Here is a 12,585-nt window from a genome sequence, read left to right as displayed (position 1 = left end):
AGGCAAGCTTCTTCCAGATTCTCGACCATATCGTGCATTGGTTGGTAGCCTTATTTACTTGACCATCACAAGGCCAGATATTTCATTTGCGGTTGGGCTTGTTAGCCGATTTATGGAGAATCCTCGGAAACCTCATCTTGATGCAGCAAAACGAATATTGAAATATGTTTCAGCAACTCTTGACATGGGACTTATGTTCAAGAAAGATGTTGATTTTAAGCTATATGGTTTTACAGATGCTGACTTTGCTGGTGATTTAGATGATCGAAAATCAACGTCTGGCTATGTTTTCTTTTGTGGATCAGCATGTATTTCTTGGTGCAGTAAGAAACAAGACTCGGTCTCTCTTTCAACAACTGAGGCTGAATATAAAGCCTCTTCTTTTGCTGCTCAAGAATGTGTTTGGTTGCGTCGGTTGATTGGGGATGTTGATTCACCAATCTACTGTCCTACGGTTATACATGGTGACAACCAAAGTGCTATAAAGCTTGCAACAAATCCAGTGTTTCATGCGAGGACCAAGCACATTGAGACTGAGCATCACTATATTCGTGAATGTGTGCTTAAAGGAAGAGTCAAAGTTTCTGAAGTTCGAAGTAGTGCAAACGTTGCTGACATCTTTACAAAGTCGCTCTCCAAAGGACCGTTTGAAGACTTCCGTGTGCAGCTTGGTTTAACATCTAGAAAATCACTTTAAGGGGGAGTGTTAAAATTAAAGTGGTTTTCCTAGAATGACTTCTCACATACCCAACAACTTATATTAATTCCTTAATTGTGGCCGTCTTAGGAATCCGCATGTTTTCATGGTGCAGTGGCACTCCTTTATGTTTTGGTGTTCCTTCTAGACAATAGTTTTCAATTGCATTGATAACTAGCTGTTGCTTATCCTTTTGAGTTAGTTTTTCATCTTTCCTTTAGATTGTATTGTTCATGCTCTTGGTGAGAGTGTTGTAACTTGTAAGCTTATTTCCTTGTTAGTGAAAGTTGATTCATCTTCATTGAGTTCCATTCTTTCTCTTTACTGTTGGTTTAAGTCTTGGGCTAGTGTGGAGTTTGCACTAACTGAGAAGCAATACTCTGGAGTTTGGAATATTGTCTTTCTCTACAATATCAGCATTGTACTACTGCGTGTCGAGAAAGCTGTTGTCTCTAGATTTTGTTCAGAACCTTAGGGTTAGGACATTGCGAATATACAAAAAACTAAATCGATATTATTATTCCGAATTAGAAGAGAGTAGCAGCAGCTGTTGATCTAAACAAGTTCCAGAAGATATCATGCAATCGATTCTACAAGTTCCAGAAGAATCGTGCAGTATGTCGTTCTTGGCAAGCCAGTGTTAATATGGCAATTTCCGGCAAGTTGTGTCGTCCCGCTCCTGAACTACCGTGGCTCCACGAGAATTTCTTTAAGCTTGAGTGACCGACAAGTTTACAAGCCAAATCGCATGCGCACTATTTATAATATGAACAGGCTTGATTGTGTTGGGTCGATTGAGGGGTGGTTGATCATGCTGGATAATGCTCTTTGGCGACCGGAGGCTTTTATTATTAACAATAATGCGGGGCGCTTCTTCTTTCTGAATCAGTGTCAAGGGCTAGAATGATGCTTCCATCCTCCAAATCCACCCTTCCTTGTAAATGCAGCAGCAAAACACCTTGCTTTGTCCCTATCAAAGTATCAGCCTCTTCAATACCAACAAGCCATCATTGATTTGTGGCCAGCCTTTGCTTAAGAGGTCATGTGTCTTTCTGTAGACCGACTGATCAATCATGGACCCTCATTGAGGCCCAGGGGGAGTGGCAACATGCACCTTTTTGTGATATAGAGATAATTGGCGGGAAATTATACGCTGCAACTAAGGATGCCTCGGAGTCATTAACGGTGATTCAACTCCAAGATGCCAACGACGGCGGCCCTTCTACTTATACAACTGAAAGGTTGCTTGTGCTTCATTCCGAAGGGATAGTTTCTCCATAGTTCCTCGAGACAAAGAGAAGGAATGGAATCTTAGATCGAATAAGCGAATTGATTTCTCTTACAATAGATTCTAAATCAAAGGAGTTGTTTATGGTTTTACATAGAACTGAATATAAGATCGTGGAAGATCCAACAATTCCTTGGTATGTGATCTTTGCCGAACAATTCCTTGTAGAACTGAATATAATCAAAGCACTCATATTACCGGTCGTCAGTAACTTGTTGGCAACAGGTCTTGAGTTCAACATCAAGGCGCTGAATAATTAACTACCAGAAAGCAGTCAAATATCAACAATATAGGCCAGAATGCTATACAATCACTATCAAACAATGTAGCCAAGAATCTTCTATTCCTGTTTTTGGTAAAGAGTCCTGACGTCAACATGTCATTCCATTTGCTTGCCATGATAACCAAAGTCAAAATAGAATTAGCATGCTATCCTTTACTCATCCTGGTTATTAATCAAGCAAGTCTTAACCAATCCGTCTATGGTGTACGTTGTAGTATTTGTCATGTGATTTGAATTAGGTAGACTATAATTTCCTGTTGCCAAAGTTTGGAGATTTCCTTGCAGGGGATCTAGTGTGCAAGGTCCTAAGAATTTGCCAAAGTATCATCTTTGGAGTTATAAATAGAAAACAAAATAGTTTTTTCTCAAATTTATAAACGAAATAAAATTGTGACTGAACCAAAGAGCTAAAATTCATTTCCGTAAATATCAACTTTTAGTAAACCATAGGCCTGATTATATGAAACATTTACCTCTAAATAAGAAGCATATATAAAGAAATACATGGCAAGATATCTACTTTTAAACACAGGAACTCAATTCTTGCACACAAAGACGACTCCTTTAGCTCACATTGGACCCCCTACATTTCTATTAGAAATGTCCAAATCAGGAAAGTCGAACTTGTGACGATTTGACAATCCACTAAATTGGAGTCAACAAGGTTGTGATTGGTGCTATTGGAATGAATCATCCATACGCATCAAAGTTAGAACATTCGAGTTCTAAAACATGGTTTTCATGAAAAAGGTCCGGTTTTCATAGGTGTATTTGTTTTATGAAAATTTCGGGTTTCAAAGGCACTAAATTTGAAACTACGGGTTCAATTTAGTTTATGAACGTTTAGCTCATAAAAAAGAGGTTCCTGCAAGAACATAGAATGCAATATGCTGATTTAGGTGTAGTGGATTTGAGTTTCTTCAGGAACTCAAGTGTGAGTGCTTCGGGACTATGAAATGATGTCTACGGTTCAAATAAGAGAAATAAATTATTGAATCATTAATGTCCAAAAGTGATCTTCATGTCAATAATTTTGGATTTCTTGTCAGATTAATGGACTGCTTGTCACGCCCCGATCCCAACATACGCCCAGGATGGACACGTGACGTCACCAAAACTCGTAACTCAAACATATTCCGCCTCTGGAATATGGCAAATTACAACTCCATAATCAATTTTTGTAGTGATTTTTCGTATATTTTATGGCTGCATCTAACCTCCTCGTTAGACTGCCTACGTACTCTCAATAGGGATTAAACCATTCGTAGTTCGTCATACATTATACTCGAACAATTATCACCTAATTCACTTTATCTTCAACGTGATTCATCCATAGCATGTGACATATCAAATAACCAACAAAACACAGTATTAATTTCAAGCTACCTTGATCAACTAAAATAATTATAATAATAACAATTATATTCAACGTCATTCCACAATCCCGTCAATTATACAATTCATGAATTAAAGATGCATGATCTTAGCATTTAACTACGTTAATCAAACAATGCGGTAACATATCATTTTATGAAGGAGAATTAAAGAACTCTATATAATTCCCTAATTGGATTGTAAGTAATAAACATGGTAAATCTAATTTACATTCACAAGGTCTAGTGCGGGTAATTCCCATTCGCTCGAATAAAGGGTTCTAGACTAACCTTATGGAAATGAGCAAGAGCAAGGATTCCGGACGACTCAACGAAATCCAAAATATCAAGCGGTTTCTCGTAATCTACCCAGATCTGTCACATGTAAAATCAATGCTGACATTATGGAAATGGTACATTGGCCAATCAGACACGTAGATAAACTGTGAGGCTCGAATGAGTGACATGTGATATTTAGTAAAAATAGACCATCGATCACAATCTATAAACATCGAATGTAGAATCATGCTTTATGAAATCATAACCAAGTAGCTGCAAACTCCGAAGGGATCACCCAGACATCCAACGACTGTTTTAATTCAAACCTCAAGATTCTCAAAACCATCATTCATATGTACATAAAAAAACTAGGGCTAGAGGGATGCAATTCGGCCGAAGCCTACATAAGTAACCAAACAGGAAGTGGCCCCCCAAAATGGATTAACCAAGTATAGCCACCCCTGAGAAAGTAACCAAGTAGGCAGTGACCCCTAACGCGGATTAATCAAGCAGAATCACTCCTACAGTTGTTAGGAAGTGATCACCCAATGCGGATTAACCAAGCATGATCACTCCTAAGCATACATGGCCATAAGGATCGCCCAATGCGGATTAACCAAGCACGATCCATATATAGTATGGTCCCCCAACACGGATTAACCAAGCAGGGTCAAGATAACCAAGTAGATAGTGACCCCTCAACGTGTCACATCCCTGCCCGGGCCCCCACCACATCCCGAGCTCGACTCCATGTAGCACGATATTATCCGTTTTGGACCTTGACCACACCCTCATGGTTTTGTTTCTGGGAACTCACACGAGAACTTCCCAGTGGGTCACCCATCCTGGAAATGCTCTCGCCCAAACTCGCTTAACTTTGAAGTTTCGATGGAACCCGAAGCCAGTGAGCTCCCAAAAGCCCTCGTGCTAGGAAGAGATGGGAATATACGTATAAAACTTACAGGATCCACTCCCCTGGGAGATGTGGGATCTAACAATCCACCCTCTTAGGGGCCCGACGTCCTTGTCGGCACACTTTCGACCAGAGATTGGCTCTAATATCGAATTGTCACATCCTGGCCCAAGCCCCCACCATATCCCGGACTCGACTCCACAGTAGCACGATATTGACCGCTTTGGGCCCCGACCACACCCTCACGGTTTTGTTTCTGAGAATTCACACGAGAACTTCCCAGTGGGTCACCCATCTTGGGAATACTCTCGCTCGAACTCGCTTAACTTCGAAGTTCCGATGGAATCTGAAGCCAGTGAGCTCCTAAAATGCCTCGTACTAGGAAGAGATGAGAATATACCTATAAGGCTTACATGATTCACTCCCCTAGGCGATGTGGAATCTAACACAACGCGGATTAACCAAGCAGGGTTACACCTACAGAACTATTAGGTAGTGATCACCCAACGCGGATTAACCAAGCATGATCACCCCTAAATATAAATGGCCATAAAGATTGCCTAACGCGGATTAACCAAGTGCGATCCATAAATAGTATGGTCCCCTAACATGTATTCACCAAGCTGGACCATCCATGTACCACTGCTACATGGTGCAATTAGATCAACACACAAACCACCTAACCTTATCTCTCCCACTATGATTAACATCGTAATCACTTGCACTATCAACTTCTCATGACCACTAACTATCTTATCATACAAGCATAAAAAGTTCTACATAATACTTCTCATAAGATTATGGGTTCACATCGTCATAAAAACAATCATACACATCATACTAATCATACATATCTAACCACATTTCATAAACGTTTCCAAGCTACAGTCGAATCACAATTAATAAACATAAATCGATGCTAAAAATAAAAATAACAATTCAATAGAAATCACATTTAATAAACAAGTATAACCCAATATGGTGCCACTAATACACATATCGAGACACACGTCAACTGGAAACGACACGTCATCGTGATGAGCCAACTAAGCTCCATCAAACCTCAACAACAAACTAGAGATAAACGACACTCTAGAGTAGAGCACGTTGACTAAAACGTCAACCGTCGATAAGGTAGGTCCATTAAGGTCAACAATCTAACGTTATTCAATCCGGAAGATTTGCACATCAAATTTCCTATCAGTAAGTTCTCAAAGGTCCAACAACTGATAACTAGGGTGCTCACAAAATTGTACAATGATCCAACGATCGGATTGTTGTCAATCACACAAACAAGTGGTGGTCCAATTTGATCACCACACCAAACAATTGAATTTCAGAAAACCGAGCTAGATATACGTTCATAGGGTCACTAGATGGTATTTGGTACTTGGACAACACTCGTGGACGGTCCCACGCACCACCACACGTGGTGGTAGCCAAGGTGGAGGGTTTAGAAAACCTAAATTTTCAACATTAACTAAATGAGCTCAAATTTATGTGGTAGCGAGAGCTCAATAAGGAAAACACTTTTCACAACTAGGGCGACGATAAATTCTAACCGGAAACCGTCCAAATTCACCGAAGAAAACCGGATTTCTAGGGTTCTAAACACCCAACTCTAAAATGAATACCAAAGCACGAACCAAGCATACCAACTTGAAGATTATGAAGAGTAGATGAAGTTTCATACTCACTTAAAGGAAATGGTTGCTGGAATCACTAGAAAATTGATAAAACTGCCGGAAAAGTCGTGGCTTTATGGCTTCGAACTGCAAAGATGGAAAAAAAGGGAAATCTAGCACTATAGAGATGTAGGGCTCGTCAAGAGCTTTCCATGGACACCAAGATCACCCAAAACAGAGCTCGGACGGAGGAGATACAAGCGAGTCAAGTTGGTGGGTTAATGGGTCCAATCTCCCCCCAAAACGGGTTAGAATCAGACCCCTTCCCTTCCTTTTTTTCTTTTCTGAAACCTCCCCCCTTTAATTTGATTGGTCTTTCTCCTTCTAGCTAATTGGTCCCCTTATTTTTGCTTAAATCTGATTAGGCTTCTTCCTTGTGGAAGTTTAATTGATTTAAAATCTATAGTTTAGTAAAGCAACTTCAAATGTCCGTAACTATACTGTTATAATATGGACTTGCAAACGGCTTTCGCCTATACGTTCGTGGTTTCAAGATATATTCGAAAATATAAATTGTGACCTCGAAAGGTCTACGGATTTTAAATAATTAATTTCCAAACGTCAAACTTCATAACTAGTTTAATTAAAATCTAAATTCCAACAAATTAAAATAAATACTCGAGAAATAATATAAAATCTCAATAATACAAATACGTAGATTATAACAGTGAAATCCAGGAACGGGATTTCACACTGCTAGTCACTTTTGATTAATTTAATAGATCAGGGCCATTCGGGGTCGATCGTAAAAGCAAAATTAAAAAAATTATCTAAGCCCATATGTGATTTAATGTGGGCTGCAAGCCACATGTAAAAAAGTAGGCCCAAATTGGGCTCGGGTTGGCTGCCTTGGGCAGCCCAATAACCTACAAAGCAATCTGCATGCTTGCTACGATGTCGTGGGCCAAAACAAAAATAAGCCCAAATGGGCTGGTAGGAAAAATTAGCCTAGCTTCAGGCTAGCTACAAGCCGAGAGGGCAATGGGCTCAGGAAATAAAGAAAAAAAACATGAAGCCTAAGTGGGCTAAGCCTAGACAAGGCCTAAAAGGGGTAGGTTTGATTTGGGGCGCCCCAGCTACGCTGGGTGTGTGGTATCGCCGAGGAAGAAGGTGGCGGTGTCTCAGCGGCGATGATATCAGTCCAAAACCAAGGTCGGAATCCACAAAACATTGACAGGAAATGATCACGATGTCGGAGAAGTCTAAAAACTTAAAGATTCTTCGGGAATCTCTTAAATCCGTCCGAAAAAATCTGCCCACGAAGACGGCTGTGGGTCATCGAGTTTTGTGCAAATAATCCATTGGCATCGAGATTTCCACCTGGAAATATGGTGAATCCAGTGATGCAGGTGACAAAACGCCAGAAAAAGGCGTCGTCTCGAACCTGGGAGTGGTTCTGGGCATATGGGTTTTGGGGCAAAGCTAGCTTGGCTTCAGGTGGCTTAGGCGCGAATGCGGTTGCAAGCTGCGACTCCAGCACAACTATAGCGACCGGCTCAACTTGGCAGCACGGCTGCAAGCCATGACCCAGCCGAGGTTTCCTTTCCTTTTTTTATTTTTTCAATTTCTAGGGTTTAAAAAACCATGATTGCTTCTAATTTTTTTCAATTCTTTGACTCATATATTCCACATGACAAAAATTGAGTAATGCATGAAATGTGTGTGTGTGTGTGTGTGTATACACACACACGAAACCATATTAAACCCCATACCTATTCAAAGCACCAACATTTTAGAGTTCTTCCTTTCTTTCCTTCCCATTATGCTCACTGCTCTTCCTTTCTTTCCTTTCTAAACCTCAAATCAACGAAACCAACCATGAATCCCAGACGCCTTTTCACTATTGTTGTATGCCTTTCTCTCATCGCCTTGTTCTCCGCTTATAAGGATACCAAAAAAAAGACAACCCCATGCAATGAAAATGCGTCATCCACCATCCAATGTTCATGCGATCACTTCCGGTGATCATCCAATGGGAAACCAAGAAACCTTTGACCCTAATTTTTTTCAACGACTTATTTCGTATGAATTTCATATCCGATACCACCATCTGTTAACCAATTACCCACATTTTCCTTCTACTTCTTTGTGCTATTGATTCTTTAAGTCGCATCAAACATCTCATTAGACGTCCAGCTGATGGCAGTTTTGGTGGCTTTTATGATCTTCAAGAGTTTGAAGTACATCTTGGCAACGTACCTAAACACCCGCTGGTAAGAAAGTTTCTTTCTTGATATTCTTGCTTCATAATCAAATTAGAATTTCATGGAAGTGGGTGTTTTCATGGATTGTGTTTCTTTTTTGGGGAACTGGTTATTTTTTGTTGCTGTGAAATTTGGTTGTTGTTCTGGAGAAGTCGAGATTTCAATTCAATATTTTTGTTCTAATTGGTGTTATTAGAACAAAAATATTGAATTGAAATCTTGACTTTCCTAGAACAACAATCAAATTTCACAGCAACAAAAAGTAACCAGTTCCCCCAAAAAGAAACACAATCCATGAAAACACCCACTTCCGTGAAATTCTAATTTGATTATAAAGCAATAATATCAAGAAAGAAACTTTCTTACTGGCGGGTGATTAGGTACGCTACCAAGAAGATGTACTTCCAACTCTTGAAAATCATAAAAGCCACCAAAACTGCCATCAGTTGGACGTCCAATGAGATTTTCGATGCAACTTGGAGAATCAATAGCACAAAGAAGTAGACGGAAAAGTGTGGGTAATTGGTTAACAGATGGTGGTATCGGATATGAAATTCAGACGAAATAAGTCGTTGAAAATTTTTAGTGTCAGGGGTTTCTTGGTTTCCTGTCAGAAGATCACCGGAAGTGATCGCAGGAACACGGATGGTGGATGACGCATTTTCGTTGCACGGGGTTGTCTTGTTTGTGGTATCCTTATAGCCGGAGAACTAGGCGAGGAGAGAATGGCATACAACAATGGTGAAAAGGTGTCTGGGATTCATGGTTGGTTTTGTTGATTCGAGGTTTGGGAAGGCAAGAAAGGAAGAGCAGTGAACAATGGGAGGGAAAGCTGTTTCGATTGATTGCTGTGCTTTTTTGGGTTTCTTCTTCTAGACGTCAAGCATTATAACCAAGCTTCGGCCTTTAGCAACTTGGCCCAAAATAATATTTCCCAAAAGAAGAGGTTTTTGATTTTGGCCCCATTTTTAAACAGTTTTCTTATTTTTTACTTACATGGAGATGTTGGGTTAAACAAACAATAAATGATTTTTGTATAAATTATGGGTTAAACAAACAATAAATGATATTTGGATAAATTACATTTTAACACCTCAACTTTGGATCGCATAACAATCTCATACCTCATGTTTTAAATATTTCAATGTCTTACATTAACTTACGAATTCATTGCAATGGCATACGTCAATCAATTTTTCTATTAAATGCTGACGTGAATAATGCGATATCTAATCCTCGCTTAACTAAACGTCATGCTGGCTTGGATCCTCCATTGATTGACATGTGGAATAAAACAAATTTCAAACAAAATTTGAAAAATTTGAAAAAGGTTTATTATATTAACACCCCATAAATTGTTGAATAAACCCCACATAATTAATACACCCTCACATTTGCTTTTTCAATGAATAATTATCTTAATACACCCCACATACTTCCCCATAATACCTTCACACCTCACATTCTCAGTATACACCTTACATTTTCTTCATACACCCCATATTTTCTATGCACCCCACATTTCTCAAATCTTATAAAGCTTTTAATTTGGACAAAAAATGCCGACTGGAATTTTAACAAAAGGTGCTACCTGGGATTTAAAGCATATGTGAGTTGTTTTGAATTCCACCATTAAAACTCATGTCGTTTGTTTTGAATATTTGGTAGTAATTTTAGGTGTTTAATTCTTTATGTAATCTCTGTGATCCCTAAAAGATGAATATGAACATAGAAACTTGAATAACGCAGCAAAAGTAAGATTAAATAATTATTGATGTCGTCAAAATCACTACAACAATAAAAAATATAAAGTCTTACCTCATTTGAAGCTTCAGAAAAATCGATTTTGTTTTATTCATCAAAAATATTTTTTCTCAATCAATACGTTTGTAGTTTCATGAGTTAGAGTTTTGTTCAACAATGCAGGGTCGGAGAGATTTTGATAGTTGAAGAAGATAAATAATATATTAAAAATGATTTGGGGTGTATTTAGATTTTTTTTTTTTAAAAACCCTAATAAGGTCAAAATTGTGATTGCATAGTAAGGTAAATAAATAATTTAATATTAAATTTTAATGTGGGATGCATTCAACATTTTGTGGGGTACTAATATAAAATGTCATTGAAAAATTAAAATTTTAAAGTTTTTTCTGGTCAAAATTGTTTTAAATTTTAAAAATAATAAAATCGTGCCCCCAGCCAAAAACACCACCACACTCTCGGGAACCCTAATCCCCAATTGCCAACAAAAAGATTCCCCCTGCCGCTCCAAATCTCGATCCTCACTTCTCTCAAACACCATCTCGACCTCCACCTCCTGCCTCCTACGGATCTCGCTGATCTCAGTCCATCTCTCTCGATCTCTTTGCTTCTTCTCTACATCTCAGACCTCTCGCTCCCTTGTTTCTCTCAATTTGACGGCGGCTCATCTCTTCCGTCATTTCTCTCGATTTGATGGCGAGGACCACTCCATCCCCTTCAAACACGTCACACCCAGCACCTCTTCTCCCAGAAACTCAACCATCTGGTCCTAGCCGAACCCGTCACTCTGCAGCCACATGAACCCCTCCGATTGGCCTGGGAACCAAAACCCTTTGGGCACAACTCTGCACAGAATCACACACAACTGGAAAAGTCCTAGAACGCCCAGAGACTGCTCCAACGGCTACAAACACTAGGAACTTCTTGAATGTAAACCATGAAATTTGTTATTTTTAAACACTCACTCACGTAAATTTGGAAATTACATTTGAGGTCTCAAATTTCATGTTTTTTTCACATAGAAATTTTAAATTTATATATTTATAAATAAAAAAACTTGTGCATGTGAATTTATAAATTTTGACTTTTGTTAAAATTCTAACTTTATTTCTATCATCCAAATATAGTGTTAGGTTAACCAAACAAAAAAATTCATAAGTTATAGAAGATAAAATTCCGTCATTTCTATTTTTAACATTTTGAAATTCCTTAATAATATTAAATTTTCTCATCCAAATACAGTGTAAAGTTTCCCAAATAAGTTAGGATTCTTATATTGACATTTACTGTTTTGCTTAACTTCAAGGAATATTATTCGTTCTCGTCTGACTGAAAAAAAAAATGTTGTATCTTTTGTTTTCTTATTAATCATCATGTGGCATTTGAAGCAAAACCATGCACTACATTTGCCTACTACCCAATGAAATGAACGTTTTGTGGAAACATTTTTATGTGGTCTCATAGGGAAAGGTTGTAAAAAGTTGAAAGGCAAAGTATGTCTTCAATCCATCCTAGCCAGATTGTAAAGATATTAAGGCCAATCACCCCATGTAAGAAATTTCCTGCGAAGGATGGAAGCTGACATTTTCAGGATTTTAAGATGTTAAAGGTGCCAAGGTCGTGTGCACAAGCAGAATCGTAAAACAGCGTCGGAAGATGCTATGAGAATACCAATTAGGACAACCAAATAAAAGTTAATACACCAATCGAGTTACCATACGTATCTATTAACGGGTGTATATAGCGTCCACCTCAATAATATGTTCATGTTGGTCAAGTGACCAATTAATCATTGCTATTACACCCTATTAAATGCATTAATTTCTTGTCATTGCGATTGATAAAATGTTATATGCCACATGATAGCATGATAGAAGCAAAGCGGTAAAAATTAACTTTGTTCTCTTCCATTCATCATTCAACATGGCCAACTTGGTAAGGAAGCTGGCTGAAATACAGACATAGACCCTTATGCATAGGGCTTTATTTGCATCAAATTTTTTCTTTTATAGAACCTCGTGATACGAGAGAAATTTATTGATATAAAAAAAAATTACACTTATTCAGGAGATATAAACCATAACAGTATCTCTCATAAAGCA

Source organism: Malus sylvestris, chromosome 3 (genome assembly GCF_916048215.2).
Source record: "Malus sylvestris chromosome 3, drMalSylv7.2, whole genome shotgun sequence".
Taxonomy (NCBI): Eukaryota; Viridiplantae; Streptophyta; class Magnoliopsida; order Rosales; family Rosaceae; genus Malus; species Malus sylvestris.
This window is presented reverse-complemented; position numbering follows the sequence as displayed.